The sequence below is a fragment of the Herpailurus yagouaroundi genome, unplaced genomic scaffold (genome assembly GCF_014898765.1).
Source record: "Herpailurus yagouaroundi ecotype Mexico unplaced genomic scaffold, PumYag 566, whole genome shotgun sequence".
NCBI classification, from domain to species: domain Eukaryota; kingdom Metazoa; phylum Chordata; class Mammalia; order Carnivora; family Felidae; genus Herpailurus; species Herpailurus yagouaroundi.
Window position 1 is genome coordinate 2,688,706 of NW_024412783.1, and position 22,135 is coordinate 2,710,840.

Genomic DNA, 22,135 nt, shown 5'->3' on the forward strand with positions numbered 1-22,135 from the left:
CTCTTTCTTTTGGGGTGAATTCCTTCATTTTGTTATTTTCAAGTGAGAAAATGACTTAATGAGGTTAAAAAAATTAAAGAAAGTAAAATTGAAAAAGAAAATAAAATTTAAAACAACAAGCATAAAAAAATCAAATAAATGATGTAGGTCCTAGGTTGTTTTTGGTCTGGGTGTTGAAAGGGGCTTGATAGAAGAGAGAAAAAAGGGGAAAGAAAAAAAAAGAGAGAATATCATTTGAAAATTTGAAAAAATGAATGCACTGAAATAAAATAAAAGGAAATGATGGAAGTAAAATAGAATTTGAAAAAATACACAAAATAAAAAATATATTAGAAAAAATTAAAGAAAAATATTTTAATAAGAATTGAAAGTAAAAATATTTTTTCTCTTTTTGTATTCAAGAAAAAGAAAATAAATGAAAAAGAGAAAAAAAGGGAAATTAAAAACAAAAATTTAATATATCGACCAATGAACAGACTGAAATTCGATTGAAATGACTTCGTTTTCCCCTAGAAGTCAAAATGTGAAGTGCTTTATAGTCGGTAAACTAACCAGGTGGTGAGACTTGTGTTCCTGAAGAGTGAGGTTAGCCCAATTGGGTGGAGCTTGGTGTAATGAGTCTGTTCTCTACTAGATGGTGCTGCTTAGCTTAGTGGGGTGGATTGTTATGGCCCTTGTAGGTGTGTATGTGCATGCACGGGAGCGGTGTAAATGGTGTCACCCAGCTACCCAGTCTCTAGTTTCAGAACTCTGTTCTCCCCTATAGCAATCTCCCACCCATCCTTTGTCTTCAGCTTCCATGCACCCCTCGCATTTACATTGTCCATGACCAAGCCATCAGGTTCCCAGACAGCACCTCCTTCCTGAGTTTTATCTCAGATGTGGCTGTGTTTCCTGACCCTGTACTTCTGAGGGACTGAAGCTTTGACCTGCTCTGCCCATATGCCGGAAGGTCTCACTAATGGCCAGGTGCTGACTGCACCCAGGAATGTTCGCGGGAAGGTGCTGCTGCCAATTCCCAGAGACTGCAGCTGGGTGCCAGACCACCCCAGAAAAAGTTTACGTGATCATGTAGCAGCAGTATTTTATGTATTACGGCAAATCACAACACGCACCTGGCACCAGACTTCACCCCCAATGACCTTGTTCCAACACCAGTGAATGTGGTTGTTCTCTTGAGTCCACTGGGGCCTTTGCCTTTGGGGGAGCCAGACAGCCTCTACAAGATATTCTCCCAGCAGGGGAACCACCTTTCCCTGTGTGGTCCAGAGACCCCTGGACTTCATTCTGCTCTTGGGGCTTTGCCCTTCCCACCAGAGCACCACCAGGTATTGAGCTGTGGAGTTTCAGACTCTGCACTCCCCGTTTATAGAGTCTTAATGGAATTTAAACCCTTTCCTTTCTTTCTTTTTAGTTCAGTCCCTATGGCTGTTTCCACTTTTCCACTGTCTCTCCTGCTGCTTTTGGGGGGATGTTTTTCCCATATTATTTCCCCCCATCTCCATCCTTTCTCTGAAAGCAAAACAGCTCCCTGCCCTCCATGGCTTCTCTCTCCCCCAGTTCCCCTTTCCGCACCACAAACCTGCTGAGTTCTGTGGTTCAAGTTGTGCATATCATTGTGTTAATCCTCTAATCAGTTTTCTAGGTGTGCAGGATGTTTTAGTGTTGCTCTGGCTGTATTTCATGGTTGTGACACACACACACACCAAAATTCCATGCTGTTCCACCATCTTGGCTCCTTTTGGGAGATTTTTTATGTCTGTTTCAATTTTTTTTTTTCTGGTTATCGGTCTGTTTAAATTTTCTCTTTCTTCCTGTCTCAGTTTTGGTTGTTTGACTATTTCTAGTAATTAATCACTTTCTTCTAGGTTGCCTAGTTTGTTGGAATATAGTTTTTGTAATATTCTCTTATAGTTTGTTTGTTTTTGTTTTTGTTTTTGTTTTTTTTTTTTGTATTCTTGTGTTGTTGGTTGTGCTCTCTCCCATTTCATTTGTGGCTTTATTTATTTGGATCTTTTCCCTTTTCACTTTCATAAGTCTGGCTAAGGGTTTATCATTTTATTGATTCTCCTGAAGAACCATTCTTAGTTTCATTCATCTGTCCTACTAATTTTTGTTTCTATGTTTCTATATCATTTATACCGGCCCTATTCTTTATTATTTTCTCTCCTCTGCTGACCTCAGGCTTTTTTTGCTGTTCCTTTTCTAGCTCCTTTAGGTTTAAGATTATGTTATGTCTTTTGAAACATTTCTTGCTTTTTGATGTAGACCTTTATTGCAATACACTTCCCTCTTAGAACTGCTTTGCTATATCCAAAAGCTTTTGGATTGTTGTATTTTCATTTTTATTTACTTCCATGATCATTTTTATTTCCTCTTTAATTTCTTGTTTAACATACTCATTCTCTAGAATGATGTTCTTTAACTATAACCTCCTTTGTGGTCTTTCTGAATTTCTTGTGATTGACTTCAAGTTCATAACATTTTGGTGTGGAAATAGGCATGCTGTGATCTTAATCTATTTGTACTTGTTGAGGGCTGATTTGCGACCTCACGTATGATCTATTTTGGAGAATGCTCCATGTGCATTGGAAAAGAATATGTATTCTGCTGCTTTAGGATGAAATGTTTTATATATATATATATATATATATATATATATATATATATAGTCCATCTGGGCAAATGTTTCATTCAAAGCTATTGTTTCCTTGTTTATTTTCTGCTTAGATGATCTGTCCATGGCTGTAAGTGACATGTCAAATTCCCTACAATTATTGTATTATTTTCAATGAGTTTCTTATTGTTTCATGTATTGAGGGCCCCAAGGAGGTGGCATAAATATTTACAACTCTTAGCTCTTCTTGATGGATAGGCCCCTTAATTATGATATAATGTCTGCCATCATCTTCTGTGTCAGGCTTTTGTTTAAAATCTACTTGTCCAATATAAGTATGGCTACACTGGCTTTCTTTTGGAATTCATTAGCGTTATAGATTTTTCTCCATCCTCTCACTTTCAATCTGCCAATGTCTTTAAGTCTAAAATGAGTCTCCTGTAGGCAGCATATAGCTAAGTCGTGTGTTGTTTTTTTTTTTTTAATTCCTTCTGATAACCTGTGTCTTGTAATTAGAGAATTTATTCCTTTTGTTTTCAGGGTGATTTTTGAATGACATGAGTTTAGTGCCATTAAGTTACCTGTAAAGTTGGTGTTTCTGATAATATTCTCCTCTAGTCTTTGTCACTTTTGGTCTTTCCTTCCCACTCATAGAGTCCCCCTTAATATTGCTTGCAGGGCTATTTTAGTGGTCACTAATTCCTTTAGTTTTTGTTTGTCTGGAAAACTCCTTATCTTTCTGTAATCATTCTGAATGACAGTTTTGTAGGGTAGAGTATTATTGGTTGCATATTTTCCCCATTAGAACATTTAAGATAGCCTGCCATTCCCTTCTGGACTGGAAAGTTTTTATGCATAGATATGTTGTGAATCTGATCTGTCTCCCCATGTAGGTTAAGGACTTTTTGTGTTTTGCTACTTTCAGGATTCTTTCTTTGTCTGTGTTTTTTGTGAAGTTGACTATGATATGTCTTGGTTATGGCCAGCTTTTGTTGAATATAATGGGAGTTCTCTGTGCTTCTTGTTTTTTTTTTTTTTTTTTTTGTCGGTTCCCTTTACCAGATTAGGGAAATGTTCAACTATTATTTTCTCACATAAACCTGCCTCTTTTCCACTGCCTTCATCTTCTGGGACTCTTATGATACAAATGCTTTCCAGTTTAATAAGTTGCCTAGTTCCCTAAATCTATCTTCCTCATCCATTACTTTTTTTTCCCTCTTCTTTTCAGCTTCACTATTTTCCATAATATTATGTTCTACATCACTACTATGTTCCTCTACTTTGTCCATCCTCACTATCATCCATTCAAGTTTGTATCTTTGTTATAGCATTTTTAATCTTGGCCTGACTAGATTTTGTCTCTTTTATCTCTGCAGTAAGGGATTCTCTAGTGCCTTCTACGCTTTCTTCAAGCCCAGATAGAATTCTTATAATAGTTTTTTTTTAATTCTAATTTATACATCTGACTTATTGATTAAATTCATAGACTTTATTTATTCCTAATTTATTTTTTTTTGTGGAGTTAATCCCTCTTTCTCTTCTTTTAGGAGGAAGAAAATAACATAATATTTACAAATTTTTAAACAATTAAAAACATCAAATAAAGGAAGATAGATCCTAGTTTTGATTTGGACTGGTGTTAAAAGAAGCTTGTTGGAAAAAAAGAAGAGAAAAGATAAATAAAACAAAAATAAAATAAAATAAATAAAATAATAAAATAAATTTGCTCTTTCTGTATCCAAGAAAAGGAAAACAACAACAACCACAACAACAAGAAAACCAGAAGCTAACAAAACAAAACAAAATAAAAAGCAAACAAACATAGAAACAAACAAAAAACCCACATGAAGCTAGATCCAGTTCTGCCTAGAGCTGAAACTGCAGCACTCTATGATCAGTGAACTTAGTGAGTTGAAGGGCTTGTGTTGGTCTTCTGGGTGAGGTGCCTGTTGCACTGATTCTCAGGTAAACTTGGCATAATAAAGATACACCTGCAAGATGTCAGGGTTTGGTGATTGTTGTAAACAGCTCTAGCCTCCACTAGTGTGCACTCTGTTGCTCATGGAAGTTGGTCAGTCCTGGTGTGTGGAAGGTAATGACATTGCGTCAGTCTCTCATCCCCAGAGCAGATATTTTACACCCTCCTTCTTTAGTAAGACTTCACACAAGAGCAAACACTCCCTCCTCTTGTGTTCCCAGCTTTTGGAAGTCAGATTCCTGCCTTCACCCTGTCTATGTATGAGGTTTCTGGATGCCAGGCAGCACAGTACTCCTTTTTTTAATCTCAAGGATATAGCTGTGTTTTTAAAAACCATAAATTTTAGGAACCTGGCACAGCTCAGATCCACTCTGATCCTCTGGAGGAGGGTCTCACCATGCTGTGTCAGGTGTCAGTTTGTCCCAGAAGATGGTCATCCAACCATGCACAAGTTAAGAGTTTGTGGTAAAGCATAGCAAAAAGCTGGCACCAAGGTTTACAGCCCTCAATAGTTATCTCTGTACTATGTTGGTGAACCAGGCAACATGTTGGAGACCACCGACACTTTTGTCCCCAGAGATGCCATGCCATGACTCTTAAATGCACTCCAGGAATGGGAAAAATTTATCAACATGTAATCTAGAAGATCCTGAGCCAATGCTGTCTTATCCTGGGCCTCTGACCTCCTTCCCCAAAGAAGCACCACTAAGCTGCCAGGCATGGCCCTGGTGATGGCGCAGACTTCTAAAATTTCAGACATTGAGCTCTACTGCATAAAAAAATTTACAATATTCAGTCCCCCTCCTTTTCTCAGTTAATTGTTTTAGGGAAATTTTCTTTTTTCCTTTCTTTCCTTCTCTTTTCCTTTCTTTCTTCTTTATTTTTTAATTTGAGAGAGAGATAGAGCATGAGTGAGTGGGGGAGAGGGGCAGAGGGAGAGATGAACTTAAGCAGCCTCTATGCTCAGCACAGAGCCCAACACAGGGCTTAATCCCGTGAACCTGGGATCATGTCCTGAACCAAAATCAAGAGTGTGACACTCAATAGCCTGAGCCATTCAGGCATTTTGGGGAAAGTGTTTTCTTGTGTGAGACCCAGCATAATTCTCTCTCTCTCTCTCTCTCTCTCTCTCTCTCTCTCATATTCTTCTTTCTTCATGATCAAGTATTACTCCTCTTGGCAGCACCTGTAGTTCTTTTCTCCCCCAAAACAACTCCACAGTTCCTACCTTCCATGATGTGGCCTTTTGTCTGCCTCTAGATGTGTAATTTTTTCTCTCAGTACTCAGACTTCTTGTGTATTCAGAATCATTTGATATTTATCCATTTGTGTTCAAAATGCTAGGCAAGCTTAGGGTTGTCCTACTCCTCTACCATCTTAACTGAAGAGATCTAGCTTGATTGATCAAGAAAAAAAGAGATTCAGTAAACAGATAAATTATAAACAAAAGAAGGAATATTATATTTGATACCAGAGAAATACAAGAGATTATAAAAGACTACTATTAACAATTTATTTACATGACAAAAAACATATATCGTAGAATAAATAGATAAATTCCTAGGTATATACACATACCAAAACTGAATCATACAATAATCAAATTTCTGAGCAGACTAATAATGAGCAAAAAGATAGAATATTTTACCTAACATCTAAAGAAACAACACAACAAAGGCCTGGAGCAGATGATATTTTTTTTAATTTATTAGTCTACTCAAAAAAAAAAAAAAAAAAAAACAGAAAACAAAAACCCACAAGTAAATAATAATAGAATTAACATTGCTCTTTCTCAAACTTTTCTCAAAAATTGCAGAAAAGGGGAAATCACAAAACCTATTTTTATGAGGCCAGTATTCCTCTGGCACTAAAGTCGTATAAGGACATTGAAAAACAATAAAAGCAAGTACAAATATCATTGATGAATATAAATGCAATTATCATACTGTTTTGATCACTACAGCTATATAATAAAACTTTAAGTCCATAATTCTTATGACCCCAGCTTTGCTTTGCTTTTTCAAGGTTGTTTGGCTTTTCAGGGTCTTTTGTGGTTCCATACAAATTTTAGTATTGTTTGTTCTAACTCTGTTAAAATTGTTGTTATTTTTATATAGATTGCATTAAATGTGTAGATTCTTTGGGTAGTATAGACATTTTAACAATATTTGTGCATGCAATCCATGAGGATGGCATATCTTGAAATTTGTGTGTGTGTCATTTTTAATTTGTTTCATCAGTGTTTTACAATTTTCAAAGGATAGTTTTTTCACATATTTAGATAAGTTTATTTATAGGTATCTTATTGTTCTTTTGTAGTTGTAAATGGGATTGATTTTTTCATTTCTCTTTATGTTGTGTCATTATTGGTGTTTAAAAATGAAATAACATTCTGCGTTTAGTTGTTTTTTTTTAATATGTATTTATTTGGAGAAGGGGAAGAAAGAGGGACAGAGGATAAAAGGGGGCTCTGAGTGGAGAAACTGACAGCAGTGAGCCTGATGTGGGGCTTGAACTCATGAACCACAAGATCATGCCATGAGATGAAGTCAGTCATTCAGCCGACTGAGCCACCCAGGGGCCCCTGTGCTTTGTGTATCCTGTGACATTGCTAAATTTATTTACCAGTTCTAGCAGGTTTTTGGTGGAATATTTCTGGTTTCCTATATAGAATATCATGTGATTTGCAAAGAGTTAAAGTCGACTGCTTCCATGCCAACTTGGATGTCTTTTATTTCTTTGTGTCGTTTGATTGATGTGGCTAAGATTTCCAGTAATATGTTTAATAACAGTGGTCAAAGTGAATATTCCTGTCCCTTTCCTGGTCATATAGGAAAAGCTCTCAGTTTGTCCCTATTGATGATATTAACTTTACTTTTGTTTTTTATATATGATTTTTATCATGTTGAGATGTGTTCCCTCTAAATCTACTGTGTTGAGATTTTTTATTATGAATGGATGTTCATAATAAATACTTTTTCTGTGTCTATTGAAATGATCATATGAATATTACCCTTTCTTTCAAAGCTGTAGTGGTCAAAGCACTATGGTACTGTCACAAATATAGACACATGGATCAATGAAGCAGAATGGAAAACCCAAAAATTAATACACAACTACATGGTGAATTAAACTTTGATAAAGCAGGAAAGAATTGTCAGTGTGAAAAAGATAGTGTCTTCAACGAATGGTGTTGGGAAAACTGGACAGCTTCATGTAAAAGAATGAAACTGGACCACATTCTTACACCAAACACAAAATAAATTCAAAATTGGTTACAGATCTAAATATGAGACCTGAAACCATTAAAATACTTGAAGAGAACATAGGCAATAGCTTTTATGACATCAGCTGGAGCAAGTTTTTTCTAGACATGTCTCCTGAGGAAAGGGAAGCAAAGCAAACAATAAACTATTGGGATATCAAAATATAAAGCTTCTGCACAGCAAAAGAAACAATCAGCAAAACTAAGAGGCAACAGAGTGGGAGGAGATGTTTCTGAATGATATATCCAATAAACTATATGAATAACTTATACAATTCAACATCCAGAAAAACCAAATATTCTAGTTAATACATGGGCAGAAGTCACGAATAGACATTTTTCCAAAGAAGACATACAGATGGCCAACTGATGCATGAAAAGATGCTCAACATCATTCATCATCAGGGAAATTCAAATAAAAACTCCAATGAAATATCACCTCGCACCTGTTAGAATAGCTAAAATCAGAGAAATAACAGGTGATTGTGAGGATGTGGACAGAAGGAAACCCTCTTGAACTATTGGTGAGAATGCAAACTTGTGCAGCCACTCTGGAAATCATGATGGGGTTTCTTCAGAAAGTTAAATCACTACTACCCTACCATACATCAATGACACTACTAAGAATTTACCCAAATAATATAAAACTAGTAATTCAAAGGAGGTACACACATCCCAATGTTTATAGCTGTGTTATCTACAATAGCCAAATGATGCAAATAGTCCAAATGTCCATCAACTGATGAATGAATAAATAAATGTTATTTATGTCTATACATTGGAATATTACTCAGCCATGAAAGGAATGAAATCTTGTCATTTGCAATGACAAAGGTGGAGCTAGAGAGTATTATGCTAAGTGAAATAAGTTGTGGGGAATAAGCTTAGAAATTCCCTGAGCCTGCCCTGATGGGCTAACAAGGCATAAAGAATTAAAAAGTCATAGAATATTCTCACTCAAGTTTGGGTAAACAAGATTAGGTAAATACATATAGGTAAGGTGGGGCAGAAGCCCCAGTATAGATAGGGTGGGGAAAAAACTACAGTATAGGACAAAGGTATATGAGGTAAACAAGATTAGGTATTCAGGGTGGAAACGTCCCCCAACTTAGTACTATACCAGAAAACTGCTTTCACAGGAAAGAAGGACCAAATTAGGTAAACAGGTAAATAAGGCTATAGACCGCTGTGGTTTAAAGTTGTCCAGAGCAGAGCTAATCAGTAAAAGAAAGGTGCCTTGTTGACCTTGAGGTAACATGCTCTGTCTTTCTTGCCCACTAGACCAGTTTAGGTAAACAGAGGTGGTTCCTCGCATCTGCTGTAAACAATCTTCTGCCCAGGGCCAGGGTTTTGTTTGTATTAACCCAAACCTCTAACACCGCATACTTTCAAAACCCCCTTTCCTTCATGCCCATGAGTTAATGTTCAAAGTTTCATTATATCTTTGTGCACGTCCATCATCATGTTTGTACGCTTTCTGATCCTAATAAAAACGTGGGAAGAATCCTTAATCAGGGTTCTTGTCTTCTCCCAGACATTAACCATCTCTTGTATTTTTAATCCTGCATCCTGCTTTCTTGCTGGACAAGAAAGAACTCCAGACCCAGAGTCTACAAAAATAAGTCAATCTGAGAAATAGAAATACCAAATCATTTCATTTATCTATGCAACTTAAGAAGCAAAAGTAATTATAATATGGCAAAATATATGGATAGAGGAAAACCAAGAAACAGTCTCTTAACTTTAGAGAACAAACTGATGGCTACCAAAGAGGAGTTGGTGGTTGGGGGTGTCTATTAACTAGATGATGGAGATTAAGGAGAGCAATTGCTGTGATTAGCACAGGATGTTGAATGGAAGTGCTGACTCAGTATTGATTCAATGTTGATTGTACACCTGAAAGTAATATTACACTATATTTTAACTAACTGGAATTTGAACAGAATCATTTAAAAACATCATATAAATGCAAAAATTCTCGATATAATACTGTTTATTATTCTTATTCAACAGTTTATCATTCTTATTCTTATCCTAGCCAAAGCAATCTGGTCAGAAAAAAAATAAGAAAGGCATCTAAATCATAAAGGAAGTAAAATTTTCTGTGTTTTAGATGGCATAATCTTATACACAGAAGTCCTAAAGATTCAACCAAAAAAAATCTTATATCAAATAAATCAATTCAGTAAAACTGAAGGCTTCATTAAGATCCTTAAATATTAGTGAGTTGCTTTGGGCAGCATACCTATTTAGCCATTTGGTGTCTTTTGATTAGAGAATTTAGTTCATTTACATTTAAAGTAATTATTGATATTTATGTAACTATTGTCATTTTATGAATTACAAACAGTTTTCTGACTGTTTTTAGTTCCTCTATTTTCCTTTCTTCTTGTCTAGTATTCCTCTCTTTCGGTTTGATGGCTTTCTCTAATGTGATGCATAGGTTTTTGTGTATCTACAATAGGAATTTTCTTTGTGGCCATAATGAGGCTCACATATAAAACCCTAATTTAAGTTGATAGCAAGGTAAGTGTGAGTTCATTCTAAAACTTAACATCTTTAAAATGTTTATTTATTTTTAGACAGATACAGAGAATGAGTGGGTAGGGAAAGATAGAGAGGGAGAGAGAGAATCCCAAGCAAGTTCCACAGTGTCAGCACTGAATCTATCATGGGGCTTGATCCGATGAACTTGTGAGATCATGACCTGAGCCAAACCCAAAAGGTGGATGCCCAACTGACTGAGGCACCCAGGTGTCCCTAAAACTGAACATTTTTCCTTGTCAATATTTAATTTGTTTGGCCATCATATTTTACATCTCTTTATTTTGTGTATTCCTTAGCTAATTATTGCAGTTAAAGTTATTTTTATTACTTTGCCTTTAAACTTTTAAACTAGCTTTATAAGTAATTGACCCACTACATTTACTATGTATGTAGTTTTACAAGTGAAATGTTACTCTCATATGCTTTATTCCTACTAACTAGTACTTTTCTTTTCACTTTAAAGAAATACCTTTAACATTTCTTTTTTGGCCAGTTTGGCGGTGGTGACTTCTTTCACTTTTATATTTCTGAAAAGAATATATATATATATATATATATATATATATGCTGAAAGTGAAGGGATAGCTTAAAAAGTTTCATGCAAATGAAAAACCAAAAATCCTGGGTACCCATATTTATATCAGACCACATAGATTTTACTTATTTATTTTTTAGACATCACAGACCTTAAACAAAGATTACAATAACAAAGATGTTCCCTACACACTGAAAAAGAGGTCAATCCAACAAAAATATTTAATATTTCTAAATTTTCTGCACCCAACATAGGAACACTTAAATATATAAGGCAAATATTAAGAAGCTTAATGAGAAAAATACAACAAATAGCAGGGAATTTAATACCCCACTTACTTCCATTAATCAACCATCCAGACAGAAATTAAATACAAAGTGATCATAGGAAATACATGAAAGCAGATGGACTTAATAAATATACACAGAACATTCCCTCCCCAAAAAGCTTGATACATATTCTTTTCAAGTGCACATGAATCATTCTCCAGTATAGATTATATTTGGCCAAAAAATAAGCCTCAATAGATTTAAGGTTATTGAAATATTTTTTCTACCAGAATGATTTGTAAATAGAAAGCAATCACAAGATGAAAAGTTGAAAAACACAAATATGTGGAGATTGGAAATCATGCCACAGAACAATGAGACAACAAATAAATCACAGAAGAAATCAAACTTTACGTTGAAACAAATGAAAATAAAATAAAACATATCAAAATCTATAGAATGTAACAAAATCAATTCTATGGGAGAAATTTATATAGATACAGGCCTACCTCAGGAAACATGAAAAAACTGAAATAAACAATCAAACTTTGCATCCAAAGTAACTAGAAAGAGTAGAACAAACAAAGCCTAAATGAGGAGAAGGAAGGGAATAACAAAGATCAGAGAAGTAAATAAAATAAAGAGTAAAAAAAGAAAAGTTTCAAAGAGCAATGAAACCAAGAGCTGTTCTTTGGAAGGATAAACAAAATTGACAAACCTTTAGTTAGACTCACTAAGATAGAAAGAGAGAGGGTTGCAATAAGTAGAAATGAGAAGAGGAAAATTTGCAACTGATAACAAAGACACACAAAATTTTATAAAATATTAGTATAAATAATTATACATCAACACATTTATCAATCTAAAAGAAATTGACATATTTTAAAAGCATGGAATCTTCCAAATCTGAACCATGAAAAAGTAGAAAATCTGAATCTACTGATCACTAGGAAGGAGATTAAATCAGTAATAATTTTTTTTTAATGTAAACCTCAGAAAACAAATGCCTAGGACCAGCAATCTTCACTGGTGAATTCTACCAAACATTTAAAGGTTAAATACTAATCCCTTTCACACTCTTCCAAAAATTGAAAAAGGAAAAATATTTCCAAACCCATCTTATGTAAGACTGTATTACCTTGTTAAAACACACACACACACACACACACACACACACACACACACACGAGGATGTCATAGGAAAAGAAAATTAGGGATCAACATCTCTGATGAATATAGGTACAAAATATCATCAACACAAAATATTAGCAAATTGAATTCAACAATACCTTAAAAGATTCATACACCATGACCAAATGGCATTGATTACAGGAACGTAGGATGTTTCAATATTTGTAAATCAATCAGCATGATACACCACATTAACAAAATGAAGAATAAAATGTATATGGTTATCTTAGTAGATGACAAGAAAGCAGTAAAAAACAAATTAACACACACACATACACACACACACATATATACATATATATACATATACATATGTATACATATATACATATATATGATAAAATATATGATAACAATATATATGTTATATATATACATATACATATATATATGATAAAAAAACTCTTAACAAAGTGGATATACATGTAACATACCTCAATATTAGAAAGACCATATATGATAAGCCCACGTCTAACATCATACTCAACAAAAAGCTGAAAAGTTTTTCCTTTAAGTTCAGGAACAAAACAAAGATGGCCAATCTTACCAGTTTTATTCAACATAGTATTAGAAGACCTAGCCAGAGTAATTAGATAAGAAAAATAAATAAAAGACATCCAAATTGGAAGGAAAGAAATAAAATTGTCACTATTTATAGATGATATAATTTTATATATAGAAGATCCTAAAGACTCTAAAAAAAACTTTTAGATATAATAAAGTTAAAGTTACCAAAATCAATGTACAAAAATTAGTTTCATTTAATGCACTAACTACAGACTGTCAAAAAGAATATTTTTAAATTTTTTCAAAAAGAAGAAAAAAAACCTAATAATGAATTTAACCAAGGAAATGAAAGACATGTGCAGTGAAAACTATGAGACAGTGGTAAAATAAATTCAAGAAAATGCAAATAAATGAAAACATATTTCATGCTCATGAATTGGAGGAATTAACGTTGTTAAAATATCCATATTACCCAAAGCAATGTATGGACTCAAATAAATCCCTATAAAACTTCCAATGGCATTTTTCACAGAATTAGAACAGATAATTCTAAAATTAGGAAACCACAAAAAATTCCTTGTAGCCAAAATAATCTTGAGAAAACAGAACAACATTGAAGTCATAACAACTCTTGCTTTCAAACTATATTATAAAGTTACAGTAATCAAAAGAGTTATGGTATTGGCATAAAGTGACACATAGAACAATAGAGCAGAATTGTCCAGAAATAAAACCCTACATATATTGTCAATTGTCTAGCATAGGAGCCAAGACTACACAATGGAGAAGTGTGGGGAATAAGCTTAGAAATTTTCTGGGCTTACACCAATGGGTTAACAAGGCATAAAGAATTGCAATGGGTGGGATGCTCACACCCAAGTTTGGATAAACAAGGTTAGGTAAATAAGTATAGAGAAAGGAGGGCAGAAGCCCCAAAATAGAATATAAGTATATGAAATAAACAAGATTAGGAATTCAGGGAGGAAGTGCCCCCCACCATTTAGTACTATAGCAGAAAGCTACTTTCTCAGGAAGGGAGGACCAAGTTAGGTAAACAGGTAGCCTGAGCTATAGACCGCTGCACTGCACTGCTGGTGAAGCTGCCCAGAGAGAAGATGATTAACACGACAAAGGTGCCTTGTTAACCCTGAGGTCAAGTGTCCTGTCTTATTCCTTAGGCTAGCTAAGATAAACAGAGGTGGTGCCTCATGTCCCCTGTAAACAACCTTCTGCCCAGTTGCATGGCATCAGGATTTTTTTTTTGTATTAACCCAAAACCCTAACCCTGAATATCTTTAATATCCCCTTTCCCTCATGTCCGTGAGTTAATGTTCACAGATTCATTGTGTCTTTGTACAAGTCCATCACCATGTTTGTAAGACTTCTGCTCCTAATAAAAATGGGGCAAAGACCCTTATTTGGTGTTCTTGTCTTTTCCCAGACATTAGTCATCTCTTGCATTTTAATCCTGCGTCCCGCTCTCTTGCTAGACAAGAAAGAACTCTAGACTTAGAGTCTATGACAGGGGGAAACAGCTTGGCAGTGCAAGATGTGTAGATGTGAATTCCAGGAGAGAAAAAATGGTAGCACTGCAGAGAGGAAGGAACCCTTTCTGTAGAGAGACAAAAGAGGGAGAAAGAGAGAGGGGTTGCAATTATGTTGCATTGTTAGCACAAGAGGAAATCCTTTCTGGACCATGGACTGGGGAGTGAGGAGTACTGAGTGTTCCAGTTTTGTTTTGTTTTTTCAAATGCTGTTTGGAGCTTGAACGCTGAGATTTTGGAACTCTGCAACCTTCTCTATATCAGAGCTGTGGTGTGTACTCCTGGGAGGCTGGCCCCAGGGTGCATAGTGACATGTCATAAGGAAATTTTCAAAATACAAACATAAAGAGAGAATTCTGAAAGCATCTGGGGACAAAATGTCCTTAACCTGCAAGGTTACACATATAAGGGTGAGGGTAGACAAGTTCTGAAACTTGTCAGGTCAGAAAAGAGTAGCAGGACATATTCAATGTGCTGAACAGCTAATGTGCAGCTAATGTGCAGCAATGTGCAACTAAGAATTCCTTATCCAGCAAGGTTGTCATTCAGAATAGGAGAAACAAAGACTTTCCCAGAAAAACAAAATCTAAAGGAGTTAATGACCACTAAACCAGCTTTGCAAGAAATTTTAATGGGGACCCTCCAGTGGGGGAAAAAACAAAAACAAAAACCCAAAGCAACAAAGATTACTAAGGATCAGAGAATATTACCAAAACCACCAACTCTACAGGTAACACAGTGGCACTAAATTCATACCTTTCAGTAATCACTATGAATGTAAATGGTCTAAATGCTCCAATCCAAAGACATAGGGTATCAGAATGGAAAAGATCCATCTGCACTATACCTATAAGAGACTCAATTTAGGCTTACAGACATCGTCAGATTGAAAGTGAGGGGATGGAGAAACATCTGTCATGATAGCATCAAAAGGAAGCTGGGGCATCTATACTTATATCAGACAAAGTATATTTTAAAACAAAGACTGTAGAGCCACCTGGGTGGCTCGTTTGGTTAGGTGTCCAGCTCTTGATTTTGGCTTAGGTCATGGTTTGTGGCTTCTTGCACTGGCAGTGTGCAGCCTGTTTGTGATTCTAACTTTCTCTCTCTTTATGTCCCTCCCCCACTCTCACTATTTTTGTTTCTCTTAAAATAAATGAACTTAAAAAAAAATAAAACAAAGACTGTAACGAGATAATGAGGGGCATTATATCATAATTAAGTAGTCTATTTATCAAAAAGATCTAACAACTGTAAATATTTATGCCTCAACTTGGAGAACTAAAATATACAAATCGACCAATCACAAGCATAAAGAAATTCATGGGCATAGGAGTACAAGATTTTAATGCCCCACATACAACAATGGACAGATCATCTAAGCAGAAAATCAACAAAGAAACAATGGAAAAAATGGCTTTGAATAACACACTGTACCTGATGGACTTAACTTATTTTTTAGAACATTTCATCCCAAAGCAGCAGAATAAACATTCCTTTAAAGGGAAAATAGAACATTCTCCATAATAGATTGCATACTAGGTCAGAAATTAGCCCTCAATATATGAAAATAGAGATCATACCATGAAAAATTTCAGATTACAAATTTATGAAACTAGAAATCAACCAGGAAAAAAAATGGAAAGGGCTCAAATACAGTGAGGTTAAAGAACATCCTACTAAAGAATTAATGGTTTAACCAACAAAGTAAATAAGAAATAAAGATAAAATACAAAGAAGCAAATGTAGATGAAAACACGACAGTCCAAAACTTTTGGGATGCAGCAAAAACAGTCCTAGAAGAAATTACATTGCAACTCAATTCAGGCCTATCTCAAGGCAGAAAGATCTGAAACAAAACCTAAACTTACACCTAAAGGGGCTACAAAAGGAGCAGACAATAAAGCACAAAGCCAGCAAAAATGAAACAATAAAGATTAGACATGAAATAAATTATATATATATACAAAAAAAAAGTAGGATCAATGAAACAAAACATGGGTTTTTGAAAGAATACAAAGGTTGATAAAACCCTAGCCAAACATCTCAAAAAGAAAAGAGAGAGGACCCAAATAAATAAAATCACAAATGAAAGAGGAGAGATAAACACCACAGAAATACAAACAGTTATAAGAGAAATTATATTATGAAAAATTATATGCCAACCCACTGGACAACCTGGAAAAAATGGACAAATTCCTAGAAGCTCACACAAAACCAAAATTCAAACAGGAAGAAGTAGAAAATTGGAACAGTCCCATAACCAGGAAAGAAATTTAATCAGTAATAATAAATCTCTAAACTAGAGTCCTGGACCAGATGGCTTTCTGGGGGAATTCTACCAGACATTAAAGAAGACTTCATGTCTATTATTTTCAAACTATTCCAAAAAATAGACAGAGAAGGAAAACTTCCAAAATCATTCTATGAAGAGGGACTTATCTTGATTCCAAAACCCAATAAAGACACCAGACAGATATTCCTGATGTCCCTGGATTCACAAATTCCTAACAAATACTAGAAAATCAAATTCAACAGTACATCCAAAGAATTATTCACCATGATCAAGTGGGATTTATTCCTAGGCTGCAGGGCTGGTTCAATAATAGAAAATCAATCAATCAATCAATCAATAATAAAAGAAAGGATAAGAACCATATGATCCTTACAACAGGTGCATACAAGGCATTTGACAAAATACAGCACTATTTCCTGATAAAAAACCTTAAGACATTTGGGATTGGAGAAACATACCTCAGCATCATAAAAGCCATAGAATAAAGGCCCACAGCTAATATCATCTTCAATGGGGAAAAATTGAGAGCTTTCTCTGTAATGTCAGGAGCACAAGGGATGTCCACTCACACCACTGTTGTTCAACATAGTCCTGGAAGTTCTAGCCTTTGCAATCAGACAACAAAAAGAAATAAAATGTACACAAATTAGCAAAGAAGAGATAAAACATTAAATCTTCACAGATGGCATGGTAATCTACATGGAAAATTTGAAACACTCCACCAAAAAAAAAAAACTGCTAGAACTGATTTTGATTTCAGCAAAGTCACAGGGTATAAAATTAAATACAGAAATTAGTTGCATTTCCATACACGAATAAACTGGACAGCGACAGATAGAAGAAAGAAACTGGACCACTCTCTTACACCATACACAAAAAGAAATTCAAAATGGATGAAAGATCTAAACGTGAGACAGGAAACCATCAAAATTCTAGAAGATAAAGCAGATAGCAACTTCTTTGACCTTGGCTGCTGCAACCTCTTACTAGCCACATTTCTGTAGGCAAGGGAAGTAAAAGCAAAATGAAATATTGTGACATCATTAAGATAAAAAGGCTTATGCAAAGTGAATAAAACAATCAATAAAATTAAGGTAACCAATGGAATGACAGAGGATATTTGCAAACGATATATCAGATAAAGGATTAGTATCCAAAATCTATCAATAACTTATCAAACTCAATACCCAAAAAACAAATAATCCAGTGAAGAAATAGGCAGAAGACTTGAATAAACACTTTTCCAAAGAAGACATCCAGATGACTAACAAACACATGAGAAGATATTCAACATCAGCTCAAATTCAAGAAAATAGAAATCAAAACTACAATGATATACCACATCATACCTGTCATAACAGCTAAAATTAACAACTCAGGAAACAACAGATGTTGGCAAGGAGGTGGAGAAAGAGGAACCCTTTGCACTGTTATTGGGAATGTCAACTGGTGCATCCACTCTGGTAAACAGTATGGAGGTTCCTCAAAAAATTAAAAATAGAACTACCCTTTGATTCAGGAATTTCACTACTAGGTATTTATCCAAGGGATACAGAAATGCTGATTTGAAGGGGCACACTCACCCCATTGTTTATAGCATCACTATCAACAATAAGCATATTGTCGAAAGAGCCCAAATGGAAAGAGCCCACTGGAAAGAGCCATCCAGTAACTGATGAATGGATAAAGTATAGTGGTATATACATACAATGGAGTACTACTTGGTGATCAAAAAGAATGAAATCTTGCCATTTGTAACAATGTGGATGGAACTAGAGTGTAATATGCTAAGCAAAGTAAGTCAGTCAGAGAAAGACATAATATCCTATGATTTCACACATAGGTGGGATTTAAGAAACAAAACAGATGAACATAGGGGTAGGGAAGGAGAAATACGATAAAAACAAATAAGGAGACAAACCATAAAAAACTCTTAAATACAGAGAACAACCTGAGAGTTGCTGGAGGGAGGTCGGTGGTATATATGCTAAATGGGTGATGGGCATTAGGGAGGGCACTTTTTGGGATGAGCACTGGGTGTTATATGGAAATTATGAATCACTACATTCAACTCCTGAAACCAATACTACACTGTATATCAATTAACATGAATTTAAATAAACAAATTAAAAAATAATCAAAATGATATAAGTACTAGCAATTTTAATTTCCTTGGTAATTACAGATATTACATTTTTAATCTTGTCAATAATTGAAACTAATAATATAAATTACTTTATGATACTAGTATAATATGCTGGTTTTATGCTCATCCAAATGACAACTGATAAACAAAACTAGCACTCTCAATTTTTCCTCTGAATGTTGACAATTATTGCACAACAATTGAAAATTAATTGCTCCTAATAGACCCAGGGAAATGCTGTAGGTTTTTTCACAGTGGATTTGGGCATTGACATATCCAATAATTTGAGTACATGCAATTTATTAACGGAAAGACTTTTTATATAACTTCCATATTTTATTCAAATAACGCATTGACAGGGCATCAACCAACTACAGGGTAAACTGGTATTCCCATAACCCACACCTCCAGACCCCTAAGGAAAATACTTCAAATTATTTCATAATTTTTCCCAGTACTTTCTTGATATTGTAAACAATATGCTTATCTTCTAATGGTTGACTCATAAATCCAAATATGAGACCATAATTTGTACCTTAGGCCACTGTGGATGGAATGTTGCCCCTCACTACATCACCGACTTTTTCCTCTTTACCTCTCTCCCAATTCAACATAGTTATGTTTTATGTTTGGGGACATGCATTGTTCCATCATTAGAATTTATTGGTTACATATATAATATATAATGGTACTATAAAACATGGTGTTAGTTTATTTGATAATTCTCACTATGGCATTGTTCCATCATTAGAATTTATTGGTTACATATATAATATATAATGGTACTATAAAACATGGTGTTAGTTTATTTGATAATTCGCACTATCACCTAAACAAGAGATCTTAAAATCTTCTTGAGATAAATTATAGTAATATAGGAAGAATTGAACAGATATTCATTCTAATTTTTCTCATTCTCTTATTTTCTCTTTTTGACAACCTGTTCATGATCATCCTCATCCTCCTGGACACCTATCTCCATGCATGCATGCATTTTGTACTTAGTTCTCCCTCGTGGACCTGAACTACATCTCCACCATTGTCCCCAGGATGGTGTCCAATTATCTCTTTCAAAACAAGTCTATTTCTTTCATTGGGTGAGGGATTCAGAGCTTCCTTATCTTGACTTTGGTAGGTGCAAAAGGATTACTATTGACCACTATGGCATATGATAACTAGGTGGCTATTTGCTTTCTTCTCCACTATCCCGTTCATATGAGTAAAAGAGTCTGTGTGTTGATGATAATGGGATCCTGGATAATGGACTCAATCAACTGTTGTGCCCACACTGTATATGCCCTCCATTTACCTTACTGTCAATCCAGAACTGGCAACCATTTCTTCTTTGATGTACTGGACATATTGGCCTGCATGAGCCCGGCCAATGGTACTGACCTGCATGGGCATCTCAGCCTGAGAATACAGTGTTTGGAAGCACCACACTATTGATTGTGTTTCCTTTAATTGGCATTACATGTTCCTATGGCCACATTCTCCTTGACATCTACAGCATGCACTCAGCAGAAGGGAGGAAGAACGCCTATTTGACACACTGCACCCACTTCATTGTGGTGACTTTCTAATATGCACCCTTTGTTTACACTTATCTATACCCAAGATCTCTCCAATCTCCAAGAGACAACAAGGTTCTTGTTGTCTTCTACACCATGCTTACCCAAATGTTCAACCCAAATGCTCAATCTACAGCCTTGAAAAAAAAAAAAGAGGTGATAGGGACCATGGGAAGAGTAATTGAGAGGATCTGTTCTGTAAAAATATAGAGGAAACTCTCAGTCCTGCAGTCTCATAAGAAGACCAATTTCACCTTTTTTACACCTTAAGGGCAATATTATTTCAGGAATGAAGACAAGGACTAAAATAACCTAGAAGATTAAAATAATTGAGATTTGACCAAACAATTGTATATTACTGATCACTCTTTTTGTTTTCTTTGTGGTAATTTTTTCAATAAAGATAAAAGCCATATATTTTATCCTAATTTGTGGGCAATAAGGTTTTTTTTTCTAATTTTTTAAATGTTTTACTTATTTTTAAGAGACTCTCAGAATGTGAGTGGGGGAGGGGCATGGAGAGGGAGACACAGAATCTGAAGCTCCAGTCTCTGAGCTGTCAGCACAGAGCCCGATGTGGGGCTTAAACCCATAAACCTTGAGATCATGACTGGGCTGAAGTCAGATGCTTAACCTACTGCACCATCCAAGAACCCCCAATAAGGCTTTACTGATATGTAGAAATGATACTGGAAACAGTAAAATTTAATGGAATTATTCAGTATAATAGTTTTAATGCTTAGATATATCCCCAAAATGGGAAAACAAGACAAAGGACAAAAGTACAATAAATGCAATACCTGTTCTGTGTTTATTTAAATAAATGCTTTTAAATAAATGTATATTTGAATAAACAAAGAGAAGCAAAGATTTCAAATAAACTTTAACTTGATAAATGAGCAATGTCTTGCAATACGAGTAGTACATGACTCTGAATGTTGCATGATCACAACTGAGGCAATGGTTCCTGAAATTCGCTGTGATATACAAGTGCTTTGGATTATAAGCATGTTTCCAGAACACATTATACTCACAAACCAAGATTTTACTGATTATATATATATATATATATATATATATATATATACTCTAAAATAGTGAATACTGGTTTTTCTGTTTCCCAATTTTCAGGTAAGGTGATAGATGTAGAGACTAGGCATAAAATTCTGCATGGAATTAGAAGCCTTCACACCGTCAGAGAGGAAATTTTATATCTTTTATGAGAGGGAGCCTGAAAGTATCTAGATGAATCAAAAGAAAACAATTTTATTACAGGTCTATCCCAGGAAAAATAATTATGACTGGAGAGAGGCAAATTAAAGAATCAGAGCCATTTTATAAAAATATTGATGGGAATTACACACTATTAAGTGATGAGTAATCAATCTGAGCCAATTGCAAATCATTCCTCAAAACACTCAAATTTTACATTCCCAAAAGCCAAGCCATTATTACTGTTTTATACGATAATTTCTGTTATGGACATTTCATTATACATTTAGCATTGTCATAATTCTACTGAACCAGGATTGAGGGATTGATTTTAGTTAGCCTTTCTCTACCACATTTTTAAATAGATATATCTGTTTAGTCACTAGACTACAAAAGTCCTACCATTATATCCAGCTTAACTCTACTCCTGAACGCTATCAATGAATGGTCATCAGTG

The 22,135-nt window shown here is 34.9% G+C and overlaps 1 pseudogene; it reads left to right on the forward strand.

The window, feature by feature from the left end:
* The first annotated feature begins 19,793 nt into the window (after nt 1-19,793).
* On the forward strand, nt 19,794-20,676 carry LOC121023612 (olfactory receptor 2L8-like; annotated as a pseudogene).
* The last annotated feature ends 1,459 nt before the right edge of the window (nt 20,677-22,135 follow it).